The following is a 25,542-nucleotide window of genomic DNA, read 5'->3' on the forward strand; positions in this document are numbered from 1 at the left end:
TAGGCAAGAGAAAGGCACCTAGAAAAAAGACCACGAAACGGAAAAAGCGCCGACGGGACATTTTCGATTAAATAGGACTCTCCCTACTTTATTTTTTCATTAGCTAGCAGACTCGCGAAAGATGACGGAGCTAATTCACGCGAAATCTGCCGAAGGCGTACATCCTAGCTTGGATCTTTTTCAACTCCCACCTACCCAAACAAGCGTGGAGAAGAAACGGATCATTAAGATTCCGCCTGTGTCGGACAACGCAAGCGTAATTATTTACCGCTATGAAGGATGTGACGATTTTATTGATTTAAGCGATTCCTATTTTTTATTTCGCTTGAAACTATTGAAAGGCGATGCGGATCTAGCTGCCACGGACAGCATTGGAGTTGTGAATAACATTCTTGATTCTCTAATTTCTCAACTTCACATCAAAGTCGGGAACCATACCCTGAAACAAGACGTGAAGCTACAATGTTATTCGGCCTACTTACACTATCTGTTCACACCTCACGACGTGCAAGAGACAACGCTTCTTACACAAGGATGGGTCAAAGACACAGAGAAGCAATTGGATGATTCGGGCCTAGGCAATGATGCGGTTAACAAAGGTCATAAGGCGAGAAGATTGCCGTATGCCAGGAGCAAAGTCGTTGAAATTCGCGGTAAAATACATCACGGGTTGTGTTTGCAAGACCGCTATATTTTGGACGAGGTTCCGTTAGAGTTCGAATTAACATTGAATCCGAAAAGTTTCTTTCTGTTTGGAGCCGCTACCAGCAATTTCAAAATCATCAAAAAAGAATTGCACCTATGTGGAGTGCGGGTAATCGAAGATGTGAAATCTGCCTTGATGGTAGACGCACCGGCTAGGTATCCCTTTATGGACATGAAGCTGCTGACTCGAACTTTTGCGGCCAACACCACTCAAATCGATATTGGTAATCTGTATTCGGGAACCCTGCCGACACGTTTGATTATAGCCATGGTGAAAACCGAGGCATTCCAAGGAGCATTAGATAAGAACCCATATAATTTTATTCATAATAAAATTGAATCGGGTTGAATTGAAAGTAAATGGTTTCCTTATGCCAGAGGGTGGCTACGAACTTGATTTTGAAAACAATCATTATTCCGAGGCCTACCTAAATCTCATTCAATCTATGGGTGCCATCGAACGACAAAAAGGCTTGATTTCCCCTTCCGAGTTCGCAAATGGATACACGCTTCTAGCATATAATTTGCGAGGTGACGATTTAGATGACTGCTTCGAGCTGCAGAAAAGTGGAACGATCAGTCTTCGAATCACCTTTCCTGCGGCAGGTGTTGAGAGCGAAACGACACTGCTGTGCTTTATGGAATTTCAAAAAATACTGGAAATAAGCCAAGCTCGCACGGTGACCGTGATATGAACGGACAAGAAATAGATGAAATATTGTATAGTTACCATGCTACGAAACAACACTATCTAGGGAATTTCCCTATTGATCAACTCCCTCAGCGCCCAAAACCTCCTTATTCCATTGTGATCAATTATGATGAAAGTCACAAGGAAGGTAGTCACTGGGTTTGCATATATGCTGATCAATATGAAACCCATTTTCACGATAGTCTGGGTATCACTCCATTCAGGATTGAGATTGCGAGTTTCCTTGATCCCGAAAATTATACTAGCTCAATAAAACCATTACAGCATGAAAGGTCAGACGCTTGTGGAGCTCATGCAATTGCATATATCGTGAAACGCTCTACTGGTATGAGCACACTACAGTATTTGGATCACTTCGGTGATGATCGAAAAGAGAACGACGATATCGTAGTGGACTTCGTTAGAATCTTGAAATGGGAGCAACTAGTTTCACCATCATAGAATACTTTGGAGATGATGAGAAGGCCTACATGAAAGTCCAAGGAAAAATTATTGTCATGAATGCAAATCGTATTCATAGAATTTCTTTCGAGCCGTTTCACATACGCATTTACCCGCATGATAACGAAGTTACAATTTTCCGCGGGTCTGATTGGATACCAGTGCGTTTTCCTAAAAATTGTATGTATATAGATGTGTTGTCGAAGCATAGAATTATTCGTCGTAACCGCGGTGAACTTGTCGTTTTTCGTAAACTAAAATTATGGGAATTTTTGAGAAATCGCTTTTAATAAATTCGTGTGTGTATTCATCGGAGTATATAAGTGGTTATTGCTCGGGATCTAGTCAGTGTCATCATGAATGCGCTTATAGTATCGATGTGTTATCGCGGAAAGCCGCACCATGTCGAAAATGAAGGAACGTTACAAGACATTCAGATTATGACAGATATCTTAGTACAGAAATTCAAATTCAAGACTGAAGATATCAAAGTGTTGCGTGAAGAGCAAGCCACTCTTGGAAATTTTTCCAGAGAGCTTCAAACAATGGCCGATAGTAGCGCCAAGATAAACTTCATATATTTCGTCGGTCACGGATTTTCATGTCCAAATAACACAAAAGAAAATGATCCTGAAGCTCGCGATTCCGGATTTGTATTTTATGATAGGCATCTACTCGATGATGATATGTGTGAGCTATTAAAAAGCTTTCGTAAAGATACAAAAAACCTACTCATGTTTGCACAGTGTTATAGTGGTAACTCTGCCGATTTGAAATTTCATTTACGAGAAGACGCTGCTTCGCAAGCACTCAAGCGCAAACGAGACGTAAAATCCAAAACTGTTCTCATAAGTGCAGTTAGTGACGATCAAATCAGTTGGTGTTTTGAAGACGGTAGTGCTTTTGCAAAGAATTTCAGAACCGTCATACGTGAACACGACGAAATCAAATTCTTCGATCTTATGCGTAAATTGCGACAACTAGATAAGAGACAAAAGTGTTCGATATCATCAAGCTTCAAATTGGATGAACACGATCATCTCATTCGAAAAAGAAGTTTCAGTTGGATAAAATCTCAATGGAAGAAATCGAAATAATAACTATCGTTGCAACCGCGCTGTTATTTCTGGAATTCTTATTATATACGCTATTTTGCTGTGGAGAAGAATGTGAACGTAAATCATGACTATGGCTCGCATTTGTATTGGTCCCCTACGCTTGAGTAGTAATGGAGATCGTAGCTATTATGAAAAAACGATTGTATTACCGAAAGTGAGATCTATCACTATTCCTTTCTCATGTGAAATAATGTATCGTACCAATAAGATCGTAGTGAAGAAACTGCATGTTCCTCACTACGGTAAGATTGAATCTCCGACAATCACTGTCTGCAAAGACAAACATTACTGTTTACCGCGTACCTGTCCTATTCTTATAGAATTTAAAGGGAATGCGATCGTTGTAAAAAATATAATCGTATTCGAAGCGTTACACAACGCGCGATTTTATGATGCTTGTTATTAGTTTGATATGTCTGTAATAAAATCGCAAAACAACTACGGCTCCTCATTCGTGTTCTAGTCAGATACAGCATCAATAGAAAAGTCGTGGAGACTACGGGAATTGAACCCGTATCTTCTATTTGCAAGACAGATACTCTACCATTGAGCTAAGTCCCCATTCAGACGAATAACAACGCAACCAGACGTTGATTTTTATTATTTATTACAAGAACAATACGGAATGTATAATGCAATTCCACGCTACTCGCGGTGGATCAAAACAACACTATTTTTCTTGCTGGGTGACTTGCGTATCTTCCATTGCATGTCTACGGGTATATTGAGTAGCTAGTTGGAAATAACGTTCCTTATTTTTTAAATACATTTCTGCACTCTCTTGATCCATCGGATCATAAGGGTTTGGTGAAGCGAGCAATGAACGTATTGATATCAGTAGAGTGGACGTTGTCATCGCTGGTGACCATTCCTTCTGTAAAATATCGACACATATGGTACCTTTACAGCTTACGTTAGGATGGAATATCCGTGTTTCAAATCGCATTTTAGGAGGCTTGAATGGATACTCGGTAGAATATTCGATTGATAATCTGAACACACCACCTTCGTAGCAGTGATGAGCACCGGAGCGGAGTCGGAGTGGATCCGGAGCGGAGTTTTGCCAATTTTGTGATACCCGGAGTGGAGTCGGAGTTTACAACAAATATTTTTCCGGAGTTTTACGGAGTATTGTAAGTTTTGCCCCCGATATCTTTCGATAGCTTTGACCAGAAGACACTATTGATTAGAAACCAAAACACAGACAGTTGACACCTTGTAAAGTTGTAATATGACGGGTAACATGCAAAAATGATTGCCAAGTGCATAAAAATCAGCCATCTGCACTGCAATTGGGGACTGGAGAGTAACCTAGTGATCTAGCAAGGCATTTCCGTTGAGCAGTGTCTGTAGTTCACAAACTTGAAGGCACCCAATATCATTCGCAGTGCATCATTTGCTCCCTGCCTTGAGATGCAGTCTTTGAATCCACTGCTGAATGTCACCATATTATGAGATAAGATCTCCAGAATCTTCCACGTAGCTGTCATTGCAGTCTTCTATAGTTTCATTACATTCCTCCTTGCGTATTTGTTTCGTGACTAATTTTCATGCTACCCCAGTAATTGTGCGAAACATTCACAATCAGCAGCATACAGCGGGGCTTCCCTATGGTACAGCCTTTAGCTACCCTGATTCTTCCAGAAAGTTCATGATTATAACGGAGTATATCCCATTATCCTGATGACCTTCAACATAGTAATAGGTCCATTTTGTGAAAATGTATTCTCAACGTTGGTATCAGTTGAAACAAGATAATATCCGATACCACTTTTGTGATAACTTTTCGCAACTTTCATCGTACTTGCAATTTGCAGTGAGAGATATCGATAATAAGTGTTACATCAATATTACCTTTATATCTGTGAGAAATATACATACAACAAGCAAGTATCTGGATGGAAACAATAATAACTTATGCAATGTGTTACATGATTTAATGATTGCATTTCTGAACAGCCACACTAAACAACTACAACCATCTGCTCTGCTCTGCTCGCATCAACTCAACTACGCTTCCTTCAATATTGATTGACGTAGTCAGTCATCCAGAACTCTTCTGAATTTTCGTCATGTAATGTTTGGTTTGATTGAGAAATGACTTTGATGTGATATGAAAAATCAGCACCGCAATCAAGTTTCTGCTGCTGGTCTGTCTCAGACTCCAAATTCCAGATATCATGTATCAGCTTCAAAATTGGAAGTCACTAGTCATTTAGTCAACTCCAAGGAGCGTCGATCGGTGCGTCAGTGATGCATCATGTTTGTTTAGTGCAGTGCGGTTCCATCAACTGTTTCATGGCGATGCGGAACTCAATTTACTGAAACCTGTGATGTGATTGTCGATTTCAGTGGTGTTAGTGGTAGTTAGTTCGAACTGACTGGTCTTCCTTCGTCGTTTTAATATAATGGCTGAAGCACCGTCGACGTCAAGTGGGTTACTCACAAAGACGCAAAAAAAGAGTGACGTGTGGAAGGATTTCACTCTGGTGCTGCATGATAATAACGGCCAGTATACCGGGTTTGCGAGCTGTCAAAATTGCAATGTTCAGCTAAAGCATCACAAGTTGACAAGTGGTACGCCGCATCTTCGAAGACATATTGAAGCGTGTAAGAAGAATTGATCGCAGTTGAAGAAAGTTCCTTTCTTCCAACAAAAAAGTAAGCAAGAAATCAAAGGAGAAGGTGATCATGGGGAACACTGATCGCCGGGTGGAGAATACCGAAGAAGTGCCGGTTTGCTGTGGTGTTGTGCAGAAGACGTTTTGCCATCCAGATTTACGGTGAAACGTAAGTTGGATGAGGAGGCTTTTTCTTTGAAGCAGAAGCTGTCAGAGGAACTAAGAGTTGCTATCAAGTGTTATGGGCTGGCTGGCATCACCACAGATATGTGGACCGATCTAAAGGGTCGCAGTTCTATTAGCTTGACTGTCCATTTTGTTGGAGAGAACTTGACTCTCAGAAGTAATGTTGCGACTGTTCGGCAATTCACGGATACTAAAAAACTGGTATGAATATCAGACAGGCTATCGAAAACATCGATTGGGATTCTTCGACAATGGTCTGAATATGTTTCGGAGACTGGACAAGATTGTCCGGGTTATCTCGGAGTCTGGGATTGAGATCCCCGGAGTCCGAGGGACTTTGCCTCAGAGGCCAAAGTTGTCGGAGGGACTCGGGAGTCTCGAAAAGCAGACTCCGCTCATCACTGCTTCGTAGGGCGTTCCGTTTGGTCCTTGGATCGTTGCCCACCAACTATACATATTCTTTTCATCGAATGGTCCTGCTCGGATACCTTCGTAAGCATTCTGCTTAAATTTTGCTTGTTCATATATCAAACGCTTCAAAGCACGCATGCCTATCGAATGATAGTATTCGAACTGTCGCACTTGCTTTCAAATAAATTATAATTCAATCTAATTATACATGTAAATAGAAATAGGTTACAGAATAATGAATGATATGATTAATATATGAAATGACATGCGTCGCGCATTTCAAATCTACAACAAAAAAATATATTAATGTATGAGATGAGATGCGTCGCTCATTTCTAATCTGTAACAATTTTTCATAAATAGGCTGTTTAATTCCACGGCGGTTCCTTGTTTGATAGTAATACACTTTCCATTTATGCGGACATCTTCCTCATTAATCTTCATTGATTTTTTTTCGTTGTCTTCGTCACGTATGATCACCCACGTATATCCTTTACGGCGTTTTATTATGAACTGCTGCTCAAATTTTATCGTCGCTACACCCGTTACTATTATACTCTTTGAAGTTTGGTCCATTGTAATATTTGTTGGAGATTCGAATTTGACATCGTTAATCACTATTCTTCCCATCGTCGCTCAATTTCGTATTGAATGACTTAGCATCAAATTTGTGACTTAAATAGTTCCCTAAACTTCTTCTACAATCATTGTCAATACAATGATGATCACACCATCGCGGAATAAACATATATATATGATCGCAAACTTGTCACGTGATCAAAGCTATGTATGGTGCAATATCGCTAGGTTATTACCCATTGTGCAATAACGGTCACACAACTCTTTCGCGCGCTTTTCTCTGTTTGATTTGAAATTCAAAAGTGGTCACGTGATTGGAGTCGGTCTAAATACCCACTTTGACGCGTTAATCAAAACAACAGCAACGAACGCTAGGCGAGATGGGTAGAAGACTGCAAATCCTGAACAATGGAGAGTGTAACACCAGAACGAGCGAAAATATACTTCGAACATTTGGACAAGCACTGGGAGAGGAACTGGGATGGAGCTTGCGATGGGATGGCTGTATAGGAATAATTGGACTGTATATAGGAATAAGAATGATTTGTAGTGATGCTAAAAAAATATATAATTACAAATTTGGTACGTGATCAAAGCTGTGTATGGTGTAATATCACTAGCTTTGGACTTGTCTACGGTATTAACCATTGCACAATACCGTAACGTTCGCTAGCACACACCCCATTATGCTGTCACGCTTCGCTCTCCTAACCCACAGCCATTAACACCCATTATGCAATCAGCTGACACCCCATTATACAATCAGCTGACACAATCATTGTCAATACAATGACGGTTACGCCCGTTATTGACATATATTGTCACCCATTGTCCCTATTGAAGCACTATTGATATAACTCTTTCGCGCGCTTTTCTCTGTTTGATTTGAAATTCAAAAGTAGTCACGTGATCAAATGCTGCGATGTGATTGGAGCGGAGCTGGATTATCACTTATATACTACTTGCATTAAACCTGCATATGTATGAAATCCAAATGGGAATTCGAATTCCATTAGTATGAATCGCCCCTCGGAAGCATACCAGCCACTAAATACTTCCTACCCCCTGTTACATCCGACAAAAGCATGCTCACTGCAATCCATTCGCGCGTGGTAATTTCAGGTTGATCAATGGAGGCAATACAATATCCGGTGAATACAGATTTTAGGATAGATTATACAGCGGATAATTCGTACAAGACAAAATGTCATCCAAATAATCGTAATTCGGCATGGTGCGCTGAGCAGCTAGTCCCGTCCCTTATAAAAAAGCGGCGTAGAAAATACTTTAAAAATGTGCTATTTCACGCTCGAACGGTCGATTTCACCCAATTCAAAGCGGTTTATATGTTAGAATTTCTTCAAAGCGTATTTGCAACTTAAAGATGCATTCTTAATGTGCGATATTGATAACGACATTTATTTCTCACTCTTGTGTTCCAGGAAGACCTTGGCAATAGCAAGACATCAACGTTCAAATTGTACTACAATATAGTCTCGGAATCCGCATTTGTCTTCATGGAATCGTCCATATTTTAAAATAAACATTTTTCCAATGAATCGTATCGCATATGTCATGATTTAATTCCACTCGTTGTCGCATTGCATTGATATAGGTAATGATGAATAGCGGGCGATCCGAACTACACGTGAGAAACCTATTTGCACATTGTCTGGCTGGGGAGCCGTCATATATTCAACAGCGAAAATCAATTAGAGAGAAAAGCGAGATGATGGAAAATGGAAGTGCGTAATCAATATGTCAAAATTTGAAATCAGCAAATCAGCAAATAGCCCCTATCCGGAAAATAGATCACGGTCTGATAAAATGGCAGCACCCTGGCTGAACCTGGAGTAAAGCCATTGTCTCAGTTTCCGACTTGCCTTCCAAGACTTGATCGCAAATAAAGGCAGAAACACACAAAAAGTAACCTACTATATCATTTTCGCTTGAGAATAAATCGATAATAGTCAGCACATGGCGCCTCATTTACGCGGCATGTATTCTCAGCGAAGTCTAAAGATTCATCTTCGTGAATTAGTCAGAGACGTGAGCATCACGAACAAGACAACTTAAGGTATAGTTTTTGCCCAAACCTGACATTCTTTTGCACCAACGTCGACGCCCAGGCTATACCTGCCACACGAATAAATAATATTAGTCATGATATGAATCCGTCTATTCATCTATCCTCGCGTCATCGGGGCACGTGCCATCTCCAAATAGGCCGAGAGTGAATGATTCTCGACCTTTTGAGTTTTTATGTAGTAGAGTTGTACCACCATCTCCATGTCGCCTGTAATATCGGGCTCGAATCGCTACCATAACAGATTGCCTGGTGCTGCAGGTTTAGCTCGCGCAATGGCTTAGTGCAGGGGTCTCAGACTCAAAAGTGCTGGCAGGCGAATTTTCTAGTTTTTGATAACGCCGCCGGCCTCAACATCAATCGACGTGTCGAGTGTAGTTTCAAGAAGGCCTTATTTGACGGGACGAAATTGTACGCTTGGAAGTCAGTCGACGGAGCTGACTGACATTAAACACACATTGTGAAAATGGGATCATTTACTGTAGCAAATCACGCTGGAACAAAAAATAACCTTTGTAAATAGTGGAGCGGGCGTGGACCGGAGTCGGATCGGATCTTTAAAAAACAGGATCGAAGAAGGACTAGATCAGTGCTCTTCAACCTTTTTCGACGTGGTACACCCTTTTAACGTTTGCTCAAAACTCGTACACCCCTGTTCACATAAAACACCCAAGTCGCTATTGGGCCTATTATCATAAGGATTAGCAATCTATAGAAACTGCTAAATAGTAATTAGGGCTTGAGATTACCGTACTATCTGATGTATCGATAAAGCGAAACGACACATGTCTGTTCTGTCACTTTTAAATACATGTGCTGTGTAGTCACTAGATAATTTGTCGATGCACTCCGCCCTATTATATTGTCGAAGATCAAACCCAAAATAAAAGCTTCCGCGGCGGCGGTGGTAGTATAACCCACTACGAAAAATTGACGCCAGTTGGGAACTTAACATTGACGATTTTTTTAATGCTTATTGCATTCTATTTCCACTTTGCTATGTATGTACTATAGGAAATGAGCGACATGACAAGCGAAGAAACGTTGTTACTAGGGATGGTGTGAACCTCTGAAAGGTTCAGGTTCGTGTGAACGCGAACCTTTTTGAAAGGTTCTGTGTGAACACGAACGTGAACCTCATGACGTCACATGACGTCATATTGCTAAAATTCCAGTCCTATCTTTTCATGAAGTGATAGGCTTTGTACACGATACCTAGCGACGACTCGGGCCACATAATGTCACAATACTGAAGTACATATTCGCGTTTTAAACCGTCGCCAAATTTATCAACTCAGGCAATTAATCATATAATAATCCCATAAATTAAATATCTTCCGACGTTTTACCGACAATTTCGACGAGGACTTGCCAGGGAATATAAGCTTACGACCTAAAAGTCTAGGCCAGACCGGACAATGCATTCGGTGTCTGATTATTGCTACATTGATATTGAGCAGAGTGTAAAACGGGTTTCTATACTTGCTCTTGAAATTTTACTACAAGTTATACAGCTGTAGCCAGCAGCTCAATCACACGGATTTGGTTCCAATGATACAGTAAACCTGCTATATTTGTTGCATCAGAAAACGATATCAATCTCATTTATTGGTCGGGTAAGCATCATTCGCTGACTGCATGTAGTGTATTTCGCTCTTGATGTCGTGCGATTGCGGGCTAATATAGCAGCAGAGAGTCACTAAATTTTCACAACCGGAAAGCTGGATATTTCGAGCAAACTTTTATAACAAAGCAAGTAAAGTTTTTGAGATTGTCAATGGGCATGCTCGTTTTGTGTTGATTTTTAATGCTACCAGCATCATGCACATAGAGTGGCCCGCAGTTGAAATGCAATAAATTCAAAACAAAGAGGTATTCATGCAGTGAAAATTGTGATATATGAAAAAGGTTAACAGTGCAGAACCTACCAAGGTTCTGTTGTGAACGCGAACCTCTAAATTTCCGAGGTTCACATACAGAACGCGAACGTGAACCTCAAGTTCACACCATCCCTAGTTGTTACAATAATATGACAGCATTATGAAAATATATGCCCAACCCTGTGTAACACAAGTCTCTTTGATGCAATAGTAAGCCTATAAGATTTTCCTCAGTTGCTTTCTGTGACTGTTCTAACTTGCGCGAATTTTACTGGGGCATGTTTGGGGCAAGAGGAAGAGAGAGAGAGAGAGTTGGTGCGACTTACTGAAGTTAAACCACCGATATCACAGTTTACTATTACCAAGTGCATTTCTACTGGTACTACGCAGAGAATGAACAGATGAATCATAAAATAATTGTAGAAGTCCTGATCAAAATCATACCAACAATCTGCATGTTAAGGGCCGACATTGCTGTTCAATGGCTGACTTTTCTAAATTTAAATCTCAGTGTTGTAAAGACTCGATTTGACTTGCGTCATTTTCTTAAATGCGGAAAGCGACTCGACCCAACTTGTGTCATTCTGTGTATTCATTGCGCATGACTCGAGACATGGGCGGCCTAGACAGGTATTTAATTGTAATTTCGAGGAATTTTTAGGTTCCCACACTAATGATTGTTTCTTGCTGTACATTTATTGTGGCTTCCATGTGCCATCAACCAGATATGACATAAGAGAAAAAGCGGTCAATCACGAGTGATGCGGTCATGCACAGTTGGGTAAGACTTCTAAGACATGACTGCATGCCTTGCCACTTTACAGGAAAGCATCATCATATAAGAGAGAGAGAGAGAGAGAGATTTATTTCTTCGTCAACCGGAATAAACAAAATGAGTAAGCATGAAAAATGCTCAAAACAAAACAAAAACACATACACAGTAATAATAGTGTGTAATTGCCTCTATAACGGTATAGACAGGTGCCGGCGATATGATCCTTACGATCTTCATGTCAATATATTACATACAATAATCCACGTAACAATGATATCTCGTCTAGTAGTAGTAGTGGTACTTGAAAATGCGACCAGAAACCGTTAAAATTGCAAAATCGTGGGCGGACGTTGTGCCCGCATATTTTGCGGAATCTCACACAATATCGGGTAGGTACATTGCTAGTTGCCGGACATTCAGAGCGATTACTTGTGTCATCGAATATTATATCTATATACGCATAATATCATCACTCATGATCTGTAATGACATCAGAATACACACATGTTCAGTTGTTAACACACTGAATTGTTCGACAGCTTCTTAGTCACGTCTCGGTGACATCTTCTATCATAGTGGTCGGGAACTTTCACAAAGTCGTGATTTACCGTGCCGTGGGGGCCAAACTCTAATTTTGACGAACCGATATCTCGTGAAAGCTTGCAGATTGCTTACGGAACCGATATGGACTTCCTGAGCTAACGTTTAACTAGCAATGAAATTGAAGACGTGTTACTGTGGGCATTTCATGTTAATCTTGGGGGTTCAATAATTTAGGAGCCATACTTGTATTCGCTAGATGGCGTATGCTTGACGATACTTCATGGTCTGGTCTAAGGGAATATTCTGGATATAGCTGCGTGATAGGATACATTTTGTCAATCGTAATTGGCCCAGCGGACGTTCCCCCACTGTATCTACCGATCTTGTTAGGACAATATCTTATTCGTGCTACTACTGTGACGTATTATAATTTGGATATAAGGAAATTCGATCAATTGGAACTTCAAGCAATATACTGTTTCTACCATACTTCAAGATCGCGTATATTTACGTAGCGAAACTTATATGACGTTGCGACGCTGTAAGTTGAAGGGAAGACAGCTTACACCAGTGGTTCCCAACCTTTTTCGGTGTCGGGGCCAAATTTAGAATTTCGGAGTACGGCCGGGGCCGCACGAATACCAGGGCAATGAAAAGGACCCAAAATAGTCATCAAAATATGAAAATTGGCATTGTTCCGATCAATCGCTCAAAACCATTGGCCATGGTTATGGTCTTTGTGTTGCTGCGCTCCCATTGTTCAGAACAATCGACCTTTGGTGGCTATTTCGGAGCAGTTTTATTGCCCTGGCAAGATTTCAATTCGTATTTTTAGAATCAGTGCGACAGTAGCTTTCAAAATATTCGGACGTTTCGGTCGTGATCTGTAGGACTGCCAACTATGCTGCTTTCTGGGCCGTTTAGGGAGTCAGCTTTTATTGCCTAAACGCGCGAAGCGCGAAAATTTTCTGTAATTCATAATTGAATCGGTCAACATGATCGGGAATTGCATGTATATTGCTATCAATTTTTATCCTCTCTCTGCTCACGTAATCAGTTTTACAGGTAGAGCCGAGGGAGGTGTGTTTGAAAAGGTAGGACCCCTCAATAATAAATAAACATCTACGGGCGTATATCTGTTGGCAGGAACGAAAGAGCACTTCGTGTCGTGAGCCCCCTCCCCCTGAAAAACTTTGGTCTTGGGCTCCCATAGGGTGAAAAACCTGCCCCTATCACCTTGTTCGCTTTCACCGCGAAATTAACTGTACCGTTAAGTGAGCCAGCGCGAGGCGCGAAATTTTCGAAAATTTATGATAAAATCGGTCAATATTATTGGGAATTGCATATATATTGCTATAAATTTCTTGTCCTCGCTGCTTACGTAATCATATTTACCGGCAGAGCTAACTGAGGTGTCTTGGACACTGCAGAACCCGTTGGTATGACCCCGTAACATGATGTTATTTCGTAACCTGCTGTCTTCTATATCAAAAGATATAGAATAGCCCAAACGTATGCTGCTAAACTAAGAGGCGCACACATTTCAAATTGGTATTTCTTCACTGGAATATAATTTGTCCCTGCGGCATGATATGTGTCTTGTGTGGCTCAGATTGCCAAGACAGTATTTTGAATATATAACGAAGCTTCGTTCAGCATAACGGCAGTCCTTTTCGGCCAAGGTTTTCTCGCTGACAATCGATCTGACACACTTCTTGGAGTCGCATGTTACATGCCGTAAAACTTAATATGTCTTGGTGCTTCGTGGCGCATTAATGACAAACGCCGATACGACCATTTCGATAAATATTTTTTTTGGGGGGATGAGTACCCCAAAGTCAAGATATTTGGCAGCATGAAATCACGCCTAGAGTAAAAAAATGCACAAATTTTCAAAAAATACACTATAATTTATACTTATTCACGAAATAATTTTGAGCCCCCTTCGAGCTCGCCTCCTCCCCAATTGGAGGGTGTGTCGTGCCTCAGTTATGGTCCTGTCTATACCTATATCCATAGCTACTGCTCGTTCAACTGGAAAGTAAGGGCACATTGCAGAGAAACAGCAGCGACGTAACGTTAGTAGTCTACTTACGACTATCCTGCAATCCTAATTCAAAACTTCAGACTCCAAGCCAAGTATGTGCATTTCATAAATGTAAAATTTTATTTTTCGTCAATACTCGATTTCTTATTATTTTGTGGGGGCCGCAAGAAGGCTATCTGCGGGCCGCATGCGGCCCTCAGGGCCGCGGTTGGGAATCACTGGCTTACACAGAATCATATAGACAGATCAGCGACCGCTACAATACGCGATGCAGAAAGACAAAACCACGACACTAGTGAAATTCCTAGGCAATTACTGCAGTAGGCTACACCATACAAGGCAATGCGAAATAAGTGGCTATTGTACCTTTTTTATTGTAGAGGAAAATGAAGGCATGAAGCATGTTATATCTATGAACTGTCGGAGTCTAAGCTTGGTGCAACGTTCGACCGACACAATGTTATGTTCTGTCAAACCGGATGTTCGCACGACCGCTGGCTTCCAGTCTACGCCTCGCACGCGAATAGATATGATATTAATCTATCACTTCACGAAGCTTCAAGCACCAATGATTGATTTCCGATGACTTTACTTTTCGTCGTTGTTTTATGCTACCATGGCTGCTAAAAATAGGATGTCGCTTCATGTTTCGGTTGTAACAAATTTAGAAAACTTGAAAACATGCATCGCTCCCGTGCACGAAATAAGACATTTTCTCGATTATGCCAATATTATAACGTATGTAATGACCGGAGTCATGACTCGAACTCGTGTCGCGATGTTTTGGTACTCGAGTAACTGTGCATAGCTCGGCCAAGTCACATTAATGGAGACTATGGATGGCCATAACAGGTATTTCGAATAGCAGGTTGGTTTCCACATCATTGGCATTTCGTGTATCAAGAATATCTAGTGAAGTCTAGTAATACTTCTAATAGGAGTTTTGACTGAAATTCAAAACAAGACATTGTCGAACAAGTCAGTATGTGGAGGTTTGTGTGTTCTGACATAATTGCACACTATGCGTTATGATACCCTATAAATGCTTGTTTAAATGCACACGCATAATTCATAACAAAATCTATCACGAAACACATGCGTTCGCTGTCCCTGAATCAACGATAGGACGTCGCATTTTCGACACGATAACAGCATCCCACTAAGCGCAAGCTCTCGTCACCGACAACGAACGAAACGTCTCACCTAAAAACTGATCACATATGGAATCAGTCGGAAAGTATCTTACCGCCTGAATTTGACAATAAATAGTCAACCATCGAACCCCTGGTTCTACCCAGTCAACAAAAGTGTGTATATTCAATGCCGAACCAGGCGAAGACAGTGCAGGAGAGAAGTGAACGCAACCGTTTTGACATTACAGTGAGGCGGCACCTTTGATGTACAAAACTGATCGCTCTCGAATTCAAAAGATCGATTGTTCGCCTTTCCATCGGTCGGCCGGGCAGATTGGTGTCAGCGTTATTAAGCAATCAAATTGCGCATGATTATCACGCGGCTTTACCGTGACGTCTCTTCTGCCAAGCTTTGCCAGGTTCGTGAGCACTTGAGCGTGGAGTGATTGTGATGTCATATGTAATCGGATGTTGTTTACCGTTGCACACTTTAAGTTTGAATTATCGTCCGTACCGTCGAATTGTATTTCCGAGATTATAGCGATGGAAGGGAATATGAATGAAGTTCTTCGTTGAGATAAGTTGAGCAAGATATAGTTCAGGTTATTATTGAAATTTCCTACATGCTTGCTTAGATGTGTATTGGTAGGCAAATGGTGTTTCGACTAGCAGATCAGTCATACTACACTGTAATTGCTTGCTTGCGTTAGGCTTGTAAAATAGGACTTGATATAAATGCTGACTTTGACTTTTCCGTGGCCTGAAATGTCAGGTTGGTGGTATTGAACAGCGTGATACTTGTAAAGTGCTCTGAACGTGATGCGTACTACCGGCCCTTTGATATTTTATTGCTAAACCGCGGATGTGTGTCGTTGACCCTCGCTGAATGTTGACGTGTTATAGTTATGGCTTTGACATCATTTGTTAGTGCATTCATTAATGTAGGCTATGTATATTAACGAAACATAGGATTTGCTCAAACCATCTATTGTCTGTGTCTGCAATATCTGTGACTGAATTTACAATCGTTGATGTTCGTTACAACAGTTGGCATTTCAACTGTTCAGCCAAATACTATGTCTGGTGATAATTTCTGATTATCATTTGTGATACTCATTTCAGTTGACCTACGAGTTGTTTTGTTGCTATAGTAAGCCTTTATTTTACAACTGGAGACTGAAGCCATGAAGTGATTGTGATATGTCCAAATATCCGTGGGTAGACGTCTGATGGTGAATTGAAAAGAATGCAGCGTTGGCGAAGGCAACAGTTTATAAAACATCGTGCTCTAAGCATTGGATCAACCTGCAGAGACAATGTCCATGATCAGTATGATCACCCGTCTATCACTTCACTACTAATGATATCTGGCTGACAGTACATCGCACGAATATGAGACCAGTGGAATTACCGAGATATCAGAGACCAGGCTAAGCCTATACTTGGGATATATCATTCACAATTGGGTTCTGAATGAAGTTAGCGTGCCACACAGTGAGCTGGATGCTTTGATCCTATTCTTCCCGCCAAGGCACAGGCTTGTTTGATAAACCAGATATTGTCTGTATTATAATTCAACGGCAGGAATAGTTGTATCAAACTGGTCCAGGAAAGAAGATCTCTCGGTATCTCGACTGTGTCGTTTTATGCATTTCATATGACCGTCTGTTTGTATTTTACCGGTATTTTGAATGTATGCTCGTGCTGGATTTTAATATAACTAACACGACAATGAAAACATTGTAAAATTGTGATGTCTTTCAACATAACGTTAATATATCTGCCAGAAAGCAACCATGATTCAGGTAGCGATAGGGTTACTAGCGGTTGTAAGCTGCAGTGGCGAGAGGGTTAATGAACGGCAACAAAAGGGTTAATGAGGCTGCGGCTGAAGTGCGAAAATTGTTTCTTTTGAAGCATCATTTTGACATCGAATGCGCGTAATACGCTGGGCGATCGCTTCCCATTTCGTTGACTGGGTATCATCTTTAACCCCTGCCATGTTTACTATATTACGTCATCCTCGGCTAACCCAATGTATGCCCGGGTTTATCAACATGCGGCTCTACGAGACGTCGATTATAGGGAAAGAACAAGTCCACGAAACTAACGTAAACTCTAGAAGGGGGGTCACCCACTCGTGGCCCGCGCGGTTATATTTTTCGGACCGCGACCTGATTTGAGATTTCGGAAGAACACTTAATAAAGCAGTTTGAAACGCTGAAATTGATTTCAGTTTAAAAATGTTGTAGTTGTGCAAAATAAACTGTGACCCACATCGGCATTCTACATTAGCTGATACGGCTTCGGCGATGATAATAGCATTCTACGGACTCGAGGTTTCCCCATGAGATCAACTTGCCGAGGAGATAGTTCTCTAGCAAGTACCATGTCTAGCTAACCCCAATATCGAATCCTTAGAAGCTGAAAAGTTTTGTCAGGTATCGTGTGCGGCTCATGGTTCAAAATAGAATGATAGTGACGTTCATGAAGTTGTTTGCTGCATTTGTATTTCTTCAGTAAAATATCATTTATTGTGTGGTAGCTGTACCCGTCGGCCATGCTAGAGAGCACAGCGTTTTAAAAGCGTGGTTTGTGAGCTATGTGGCCGATTTTATTACGATATTAATATCACGCGGCACGCGGCGTCTACAAAATTTGAAAAGTGGCCAGCAACCCGTTTTAAGTTGGCGACCCCTGATCTAGATATTGAATTCCTTCGGTCACGGCCCTTACGAAATTTTAAACGCTCCCCGCGACCCGTTGGCGACCTCTGCTGTGTTCAGTACCGTTGCACTATCGCCGAATCTTTGAATCAGAGGTGGCTGACGACAGTAAGCGTCTAAGAGTCATGTTTTACCACAGCGTATAGACTGGTGTACAAATTTTGGTAAGAAACATAGTTTGCATCATTGCATGTAATTTTAGATTTCAAAAGTGACCAACGCCCGGATTTGCATACTTCTGCGAGTGGTAGCCTATATCTAGATATCCCTGATATATACAAGGCTAATGCTACTCCCAACTAATCCGGAATGGCCCCAAAGATTCTACGGTTCGAAATTAATCCATTACGATTGTCATGTAAGTTGTATTGACTCTGCATTACGGTCAAGAAAATCAAATTATTCTATACGAGCGTATATTAATGTCTTTACAAATTATTGGATAATAAAAACAAATCATAAATTAGATAATTTATACAAAAAGGTATTGGAGTCAATGTGCACTATTAGTATAGCTGATCTGTCGATCAAGGACCTTCATGAAAATACACGAATTTCTGCAGAACCATTTTCCTAACAACACTATGCGTATCATTTTTTTGCGTATCAGACTAAACATTACCTCATGTCACACTCGAATCCGTCTATATATAACGCTTGCTCGTATCGAAGGTATCACAGAGGGAACTTCTTCGTTTCGAGGTGAAATGGTCGAAAATCAGACGCCTGATTTTGATAAATTCCACATGATAAGGATATATGTACTGAAAGTAGGAGAGACTTACCCGAATACATCGATAATTCCATACTTCGTTACTGACCACCTCTGCTGAAATCCTATGAACGCAACGCGTACCTATAAGTATAGTTACGGAGCTGTTATGCAAGATCTGTAAGCGCAAGTTACTAACCATATTGCACGATTCAAAGTCAGTTTCGATTTTTTAAAGTTACTGCGAAATATGAAATTCTTGCTGACGATTAGTTTTTGGGCGATCTTATTTGCCGTGGCTGTGGGAAGGAGATCCGATTTGCTCTACATGTTGGGACGGTCGAAGAACCCGCATGGAGGTGGCAGCCTAGAAACTTCAAGCCCAAGTAAAGTATAGTAGTGTACATATTGAACGTCGAACCTGCTAGGTTACGAATAACAATTAATGTGCATGTTACATTGATGTCTGTCAATAAGATCATAAATTCATAATCTACAGCTCTAGTCTATTTATTCGTGCTGAATACACAATAACAAACCGACAATATAGCGCAATGGTGAAGCGTCCGCCGTCTTCGTCGGAAGGTCGTTCGTATAGAAAGCCATACAGGGGCATATCTGTACCGTCCTTTTCCAGTGGGATGTGCTCATCACGCAGTCATGATATGCATAAATACAGATCGTGCTGTGTTTGCGACCATGGGTCGGTGTATCGGCCAAACTGATATTGTTGGTATGGTAGGTTCGAGCCCTTAATAGCCCCCCAAATATAGGGAACGGAAAAATGGGCAAACAAACTGCAATCACCGGCGAGTTGACTGAAAAAAGTTCAACATTCTTGCTCGACCTCGAAATTGCACTTTTACAGCTTGATTTTCGTGAGTTGACTAAAAAAAGGCCATTTATCCGAATTGACTCCAATACAGCCGTTTCAATGCGCCATCTCCCCCTATCCGCCCTTCGTTATTTTCGCCCCCTATCGCCCCTTCGCTATTTTTGCCCCTGTAGACCGGCAAATCGCCCCCTGGGAGGCGATATCGCCCACGTTGGGAATATTGCCGTAAACCGTTTCCGGACCAAGTACTTTGCGGTGTCGGCGGAATGTCATTATATTACTTTCCATGGTAAATTACTACTAATGGTGGGATATCTGAAGCCATATTTTCGAAAATACATAAAATTTCCGATTATAATATTGGTGTATGTTACTTTCGTATTGCGTGCTTTTCTTGAAATTTGCTCTATTGAACTGCGTCTTTCGTCTGCCCAAATACTTCAATGATTGGGTCAGTCTACGTGCAACGTATCAACTCATAATCGGACCTGCGGTGCTCATTCACTTTCGGATCACAGTTACTGAAGATCGACCTCATGAGTTCGTATAAACGAGGGATCAGTGACCGTTTTATAGTGGATAGGGTGGCGTAAGAAACGAAAGACTCCTCATGTAATTGTGTCGTCACACACACATTGACTTCGTCACAATAGTACCGCGACCAGTCACAATATGCGATAAAGATTCGACCCCCACCAAATCTTAAACTGCCACTACAATTTTCACCTTAGCTACGATTATATGACTGATCTCTGAATTAAAAAGGGTTTCAAGGATAACATACATGTCCGCTGAGTTGACGAACTCTATGCATTACATGAAGCTTCTAATAGTAGATTTGACTAAAACAAGTATATCATAATGTCGAACAACTCAGAAGTTAGATGACATTGCAGATCGTGATCCGGTATATGCCTACACAACAGAATAATCGATCCAAGAGTAATCACTAGCAACGTGAGCTCGCTGTCTCTGAATCGACAATCGACCATCGCATTTCCGACACGTACACACACGACTAAATTTTACTTTTATCGTTTTCTTTCAAGTCATGTCGGGTTGTATTCAATTTACCCCGAGTAAAATCCGAGAGCAATGGGGCGAGTTCGAGTCGCTGTGTTGAGACTAAAATCAACACCCGTTCTGTCGCCGTTTATGGTCGTGTAGCCCTCGAACAACAACAATTTAGGCAAACATGATCATCTGCATTCTCTCAGCATTGTCCCATTTTAAATGTTAACGTATATGGATGCATTATGCCAGTATATGTATAACATGCAAATGGGAATTCGAATTCCTTAGTAGGAATCGCCCCTCGGAAGCAAACCAGCCACTAAATGCTTCCTACCCCTATTACATCATACAAAAAAGTTCACTGCAGTCCATTGGCGCATAGTAATTTCAGGTTGATCAATGGAGGCAATACAGTATCCGGTGAGTACAGATTGTAAGATAGATTTATGCAGCGGATGATTCGTACAAGGCAAAATGTCATCCAAATCATCGTAATTCGGCATGGTACGCTGAGCCGCTAGTCCCGTCCCTAATACACAAAGCCGCGTAGAAAATACTTTAAATGTTCTATTTCACTCTCGAACGGGCGATTTCACCCAGTTGTAAGCGGTTTATTTGTTAGAATTTTTTCGACGCGTATTTGCAACGTAAAGATGCATTCTTAATGTGCGATATTGATAACGATATTTTTTTCTCTCTCTTGTGTTCCAGGAAGACCTTAGAAGAGTCGGCAATGGTAATAATGGGAAAAGAGTAAAAGACATCAACGTTCAAATTGTACTACAATATATTCTCAGAATCCGCATTTGTCTTCACGGAATCGTCCATATTTTAAAATAAACATTTTCCCATGAATTGTATCTCATACGGCGTGATTTAATTCCACTCATTGTCGCATTGCATCAGTATAGGTGATGATGAATAGTGGGCGATCCGAACTACACGTGAGAAACCTATTTGCACACTGTCTGGTCGGGGAGCCGTCATATATTCAACATCAAAAATCAATTACAGAGAAAAGCGAGATAATGGAAAATGGAAGTGCGTAATCATTATGTCAAAATTTGAAATCAGCAAATCAGCAAATAGCCTCTATCCGGAAAATAGATCACGGTCTGATAAAATGGCAGCACCCTGGCTGTGGAGTAAAACCATTGTCACAGTTTCCGACTTGCCTTCCAAGACTTCGACGCAAATAAAGGCAGAAAACACACAAAAAGTAACCTACTATATCATTTTCGCTTGAGAATAAATCGATAATCGTTAGTACATTGCGCTTCGTGTTTCATTCACGCGGCATGTATTCTCAGCGAAGTCTAAAGATTCATCTTCGTGAATTAGTCAGAGTCGTGAGCATCACGAACAAGACAACCTTAGGTTTAGTTTTTGCCCAAACCTGACATTCTTTTGCACCAACGTCGACTCCCAGGCTATACCTGCCACACGAATAAATATTATTAGATATGACGTGAATCCCTCTATTCATCCATCCTCGCGTCATCGGGGCACGTACCATATGAAAATAGGCCGAGAGTGAATGATTCTCGACCTTTTGAGTATTTATATAGTAGAGTTATACCACCGCAGTGTTGGGATGGAGTCGCTACCTTCGAGTCACGAGTCATCTCGAGTCATTGCACATTTTGACTCGAGTCAAGTCAAGTCAATCGATTTTCAAAGGGGACTCAAGTCAAGTCAAGTCACTCGTTTTTCGGAGGTGACTCGAGTCAAGTCAAGTCAAGTCAAGTCACGAGTCAAGTCACAATTCAGGTCAAATTGAATTTTCGAAGTATGAGTACTCATTCAAATTCCTTATATTTTACTAGTTCTTTTAAAGAGATCAATTGGTCATTTATCTTGAATCAAATAACGAATATAAAGGTAAATATACATGCAAAAATGCGTTGTATCGCTCACGTACACGTAGAACTGCTAATAAAATACATCAGTAACTGTATAGCTACATCAGGGGTCTCAAACATGCGACCCGCCAAATGATTTCATTCGGTCCGCGAGGAAATTATGAGTACATGTTGAAAATTGCGTGATTTTATCCAAAACATTTCTCGAATTTTTAGTAAGAAATACTACTAATAAATATTCCTTCAAGATAGCAAATCTCGAGTATGTTTATAGGCCAAATTATAACCACCCGACAGCGGAGTTGTGATTGTAGTCATCGTCAGGAGAAAATCGCTGACATCGACACCCACTTCCGAAAATTCGAAAAAGTGCATATATTGAGTTAAGAGTTAGTAATATTTTGGAATCATTTGACTGGTGCAGCCCGCGAGCGATCTGAACCTTTGAATTAGACCCGCGACGTCAGTTGAGTTTGACAACTCTGACTTACGTGATACATTCTCTTATTATCAGCCAAAATAGAGGATCGAATACGAAGCCTCGAGAAGATGAAAGAAATTGATATCGTACAATACACTAGCCATCTGTATACATCCGTGAGAATATAAATGCTCTCACAAGTGACAACGGCGTATCGTGAATAATCCGAACATGCACAAAATGCATTGATTTAGTCAAGTCATGACTTGAAAAATCCCAACACTGTCTTCATGTCGCCTGTAATATCGGGCTCGAATCTGTGCCATAACAGATTGCCTGGTGCTGCAGGTTTAGCTCGCGCAATGGTTTGGAGCAGGGGTCTCAGACTCAAAAGTGCTGGCGGGCGAATTATCTAGTTTTTGATAACGCCGCAGGCCTCAACATTTATCGACGTGTCGAATGTAGTTTCAAGAAGGCCTTGTTTGACAGGACGAAATTGTACGCTTGAAAGTCAGTCAACGGAGCTGACTGACATTAAACACATATTGTGAAAATGGGATAATTTAATGTAGCAAATCACGCAGGAACAAAAAATAACCCGTGTAAATAGAAGAGTGGGCGTGGACCGGAGTCAGATCGGGTATTTAAAAAACAGGATCGAAGAAAGACTAGAGAATTTGTCGATGCGGTCCGCCCTATTGTATCGTCGAAACTCAAACCCAAAATAAAAGGTGCCGCGGCGGTGGTAGTATAACCCACTACGAAAAATTGATGCCAGTTGGGACCTTGACATTGGCGATTTTTTTAAATGCTTATTGCATTCTATTTCCACTTTGCTAGGTATATACTATAGGGCAGGGGTCGCCAACTCAAAAAGGGTCGCGGGCCACTTTTCAAATATCGTAGCGGTCGCGGGTCGCATGAATTCAATATCAGTATGAAATAGGCTACACAGCTTAGCAACCACGATTTAAAACTTTATGTTAATATAACGCAGTGTTATCTAACATAGGCGATGGGGCGATTGGCATATTGTTACCACAAAAGAAGTAATACTTTATCAAGGGATTACAAATACAACAAAAATCAAGATAATCAATATCATTTTTTTTTCTGACCTCTGAGCTGTGCACGATATCTGACAACGCTTTTCAGCGACCGAGAAATAGATATTGAGGCGAGCGAGAGACGTAACTAGATTAAAGACCAACTCCACGTAAAGCTTGACTTTATGGCGAAGCCCTATAATCAGTGGTGGCTTTTGGGGTGGCCCCCCCTGGTCGAAGGGCCTCCCTCTTCGGTTTATGCGATTTTTTCAAGGATTATAGCAAATAAACGGGGAAATCCGTGTACCAATCAAGAATATGATTCCGTACATATGTGTTAATCATCATCAAATCTCTGCATTTGTTAGAAAAGTCCCATATCCCGATAATCATCACGTCTCTGCATGCGTTAGAATTACTTAGTTTTGATGTATTCTATCCTTGCACACATGCAATAGATATGGCAATAGATATGCAATAGATATGGCCGAATCCAGCACCCGGCTAAAACCCTTGACGTGGTGAAAGATACATAATAATAATAGACGAAAAAGGGGGGGCTGGGGGATGGAACCCCCAGAAGTTATGATAACATACTTAGAGAGAGAGAGAGAGAGAGAGAGAGAGAGAGAGAGAGAGAGAGAGAGAGAAAGAGAGAGAGAGAGGGGGAGAGAGAGAAGAGTTGGTGCGACTTACTGAAGTTAAACCACCGATATCACAGTTTACTTTTACCAATTACATTTCAACTGGTACTACGCAGAGAATTAACGGATGAATTATAAAATAATTGTAGAAGTCCTGTTCTAAATCATACCAATAATCAACATGTTCAGGGCCGACATTGGTGTTCAATGATTGACGTTTCTAAATTTAAATCTCAGGGCTGTAAAGACTCGATTTGACTTGAGGCATTTTCTTAAACACGGAAAGCGACTCGACCCAACTTGTGTCAATCTATGTATTCATTGCGCATGACTGGAGACTAGGGCGGGCTAGACAGGTATTTCATTGTAATTTCGAACAATATTTAGGTTACCACACTAATGATTGTTTCTTGCTGTACATTTATTGTGGCTTCCATGTGCCATCAACCAGATATGAGATGAGAGAAAAAGCGGTCACGAGTGATGCGGTCATGCACAGTTCGGTAAGACTTCTAAGACATGACTTCTTGCCTTGCTACTTTACGGGAAAGAATCATCATATTGCATACAATAATCCACATAACAATGAGATCTCGCCTAGTAGTAGTGGTACTTGAAAATGCAACCAGAAACCGTTAAAATTGCAAAATCGTGGGCGAGCGTTGTGCCCGCATATTTCGCGGAATCTCACACAATATCGGGTAATCACATCGCGAGGTGCTGGACAGTCAGAGCGATTACCTGTGTCATCGAATATTATATCTATATACGCATAATATCATCACTCATAATCTGTAATGACATCAGAATACACACATGTTCAGTTGTTCTCACACCGAATTGTTCGACAGCTTCTTATTCACGCCTCAGTGACATCTTCTACAAGAACCTCCACGATACGTGCTTATAACTCACCATATGAATCGACAAGCATGGTGTTCATAAAAGACAGTTTAAACCCGATATGTCAAGGATTTACTCATATATTAGCAGAGCAAGGACAAAAGTTTGGGAACTGCACGAGATTTGGTGTTGCAGAAATTAG

General features: G+C 41.0%; 2 long non-coding RNA genes and 1 other non-coding gene across 3 annotated transcripts in view; 2 read left to right on the forward strand and 1 right to left on the reverse strand.

The window, feature by feature from the left end:
- The window catches only part of LOC145448591 (uncharacterized), a 32,494-nt gene extending 24,152 nt beyond the window's left edge, over positions 1 to 8,342 (forward strand). Inside the window, exon 2 of the long non-coding RNA XR_013917971.1 lies at positions 8,216 to 8,342. This is a non-coding gene — a long non-coding RNA (uncharacterized LOC145448591). The remainder of the gene's footprint in view (positions 1 to 8,215) is intronic.
- Trnaa-ugc (transfer RNA alanine (anticodon UGC)) lies at positions 3,467 to 3,537 on the reverse strand. The gene has a single exon. It is a non-coding gene; the product is annotated as a tRNA-Ala (tRNA).
- Positions 8,343 to 18,645: 10,303 nt separating the features above from the next.
- Positions 18,646 to 21,389, forward strand: LOC145448585 (uncharacterized). Its single transcript, XR_013917967.1, has 2 exons — positions 18,646 to 19,061; positions 21,236 to 21,389. It is a non-coding gene; the product is annotated as an uncharacterized LOC145448585 (long non-coding RNA).
- The last annotated feature ends 4,153 nt before the right edge of the window (positions 21,390 to 25,542 follow it).

Source organism: Botryllus schlosseri, chromosome 1, assembly GCF_051294905.1.
Source record: "Botryllus schlosseri isolate E-star chromosome 1, Bs_hap1, whole genome shotgun sequence".
Classification (NCBI taxonomy): domain Eukaryota; kingdom Metazoa; phylum Chordata; class Ascidiacea; order Stolidobranchia; family Styelidae; genus Botryllus; species Botryllus schlosseri.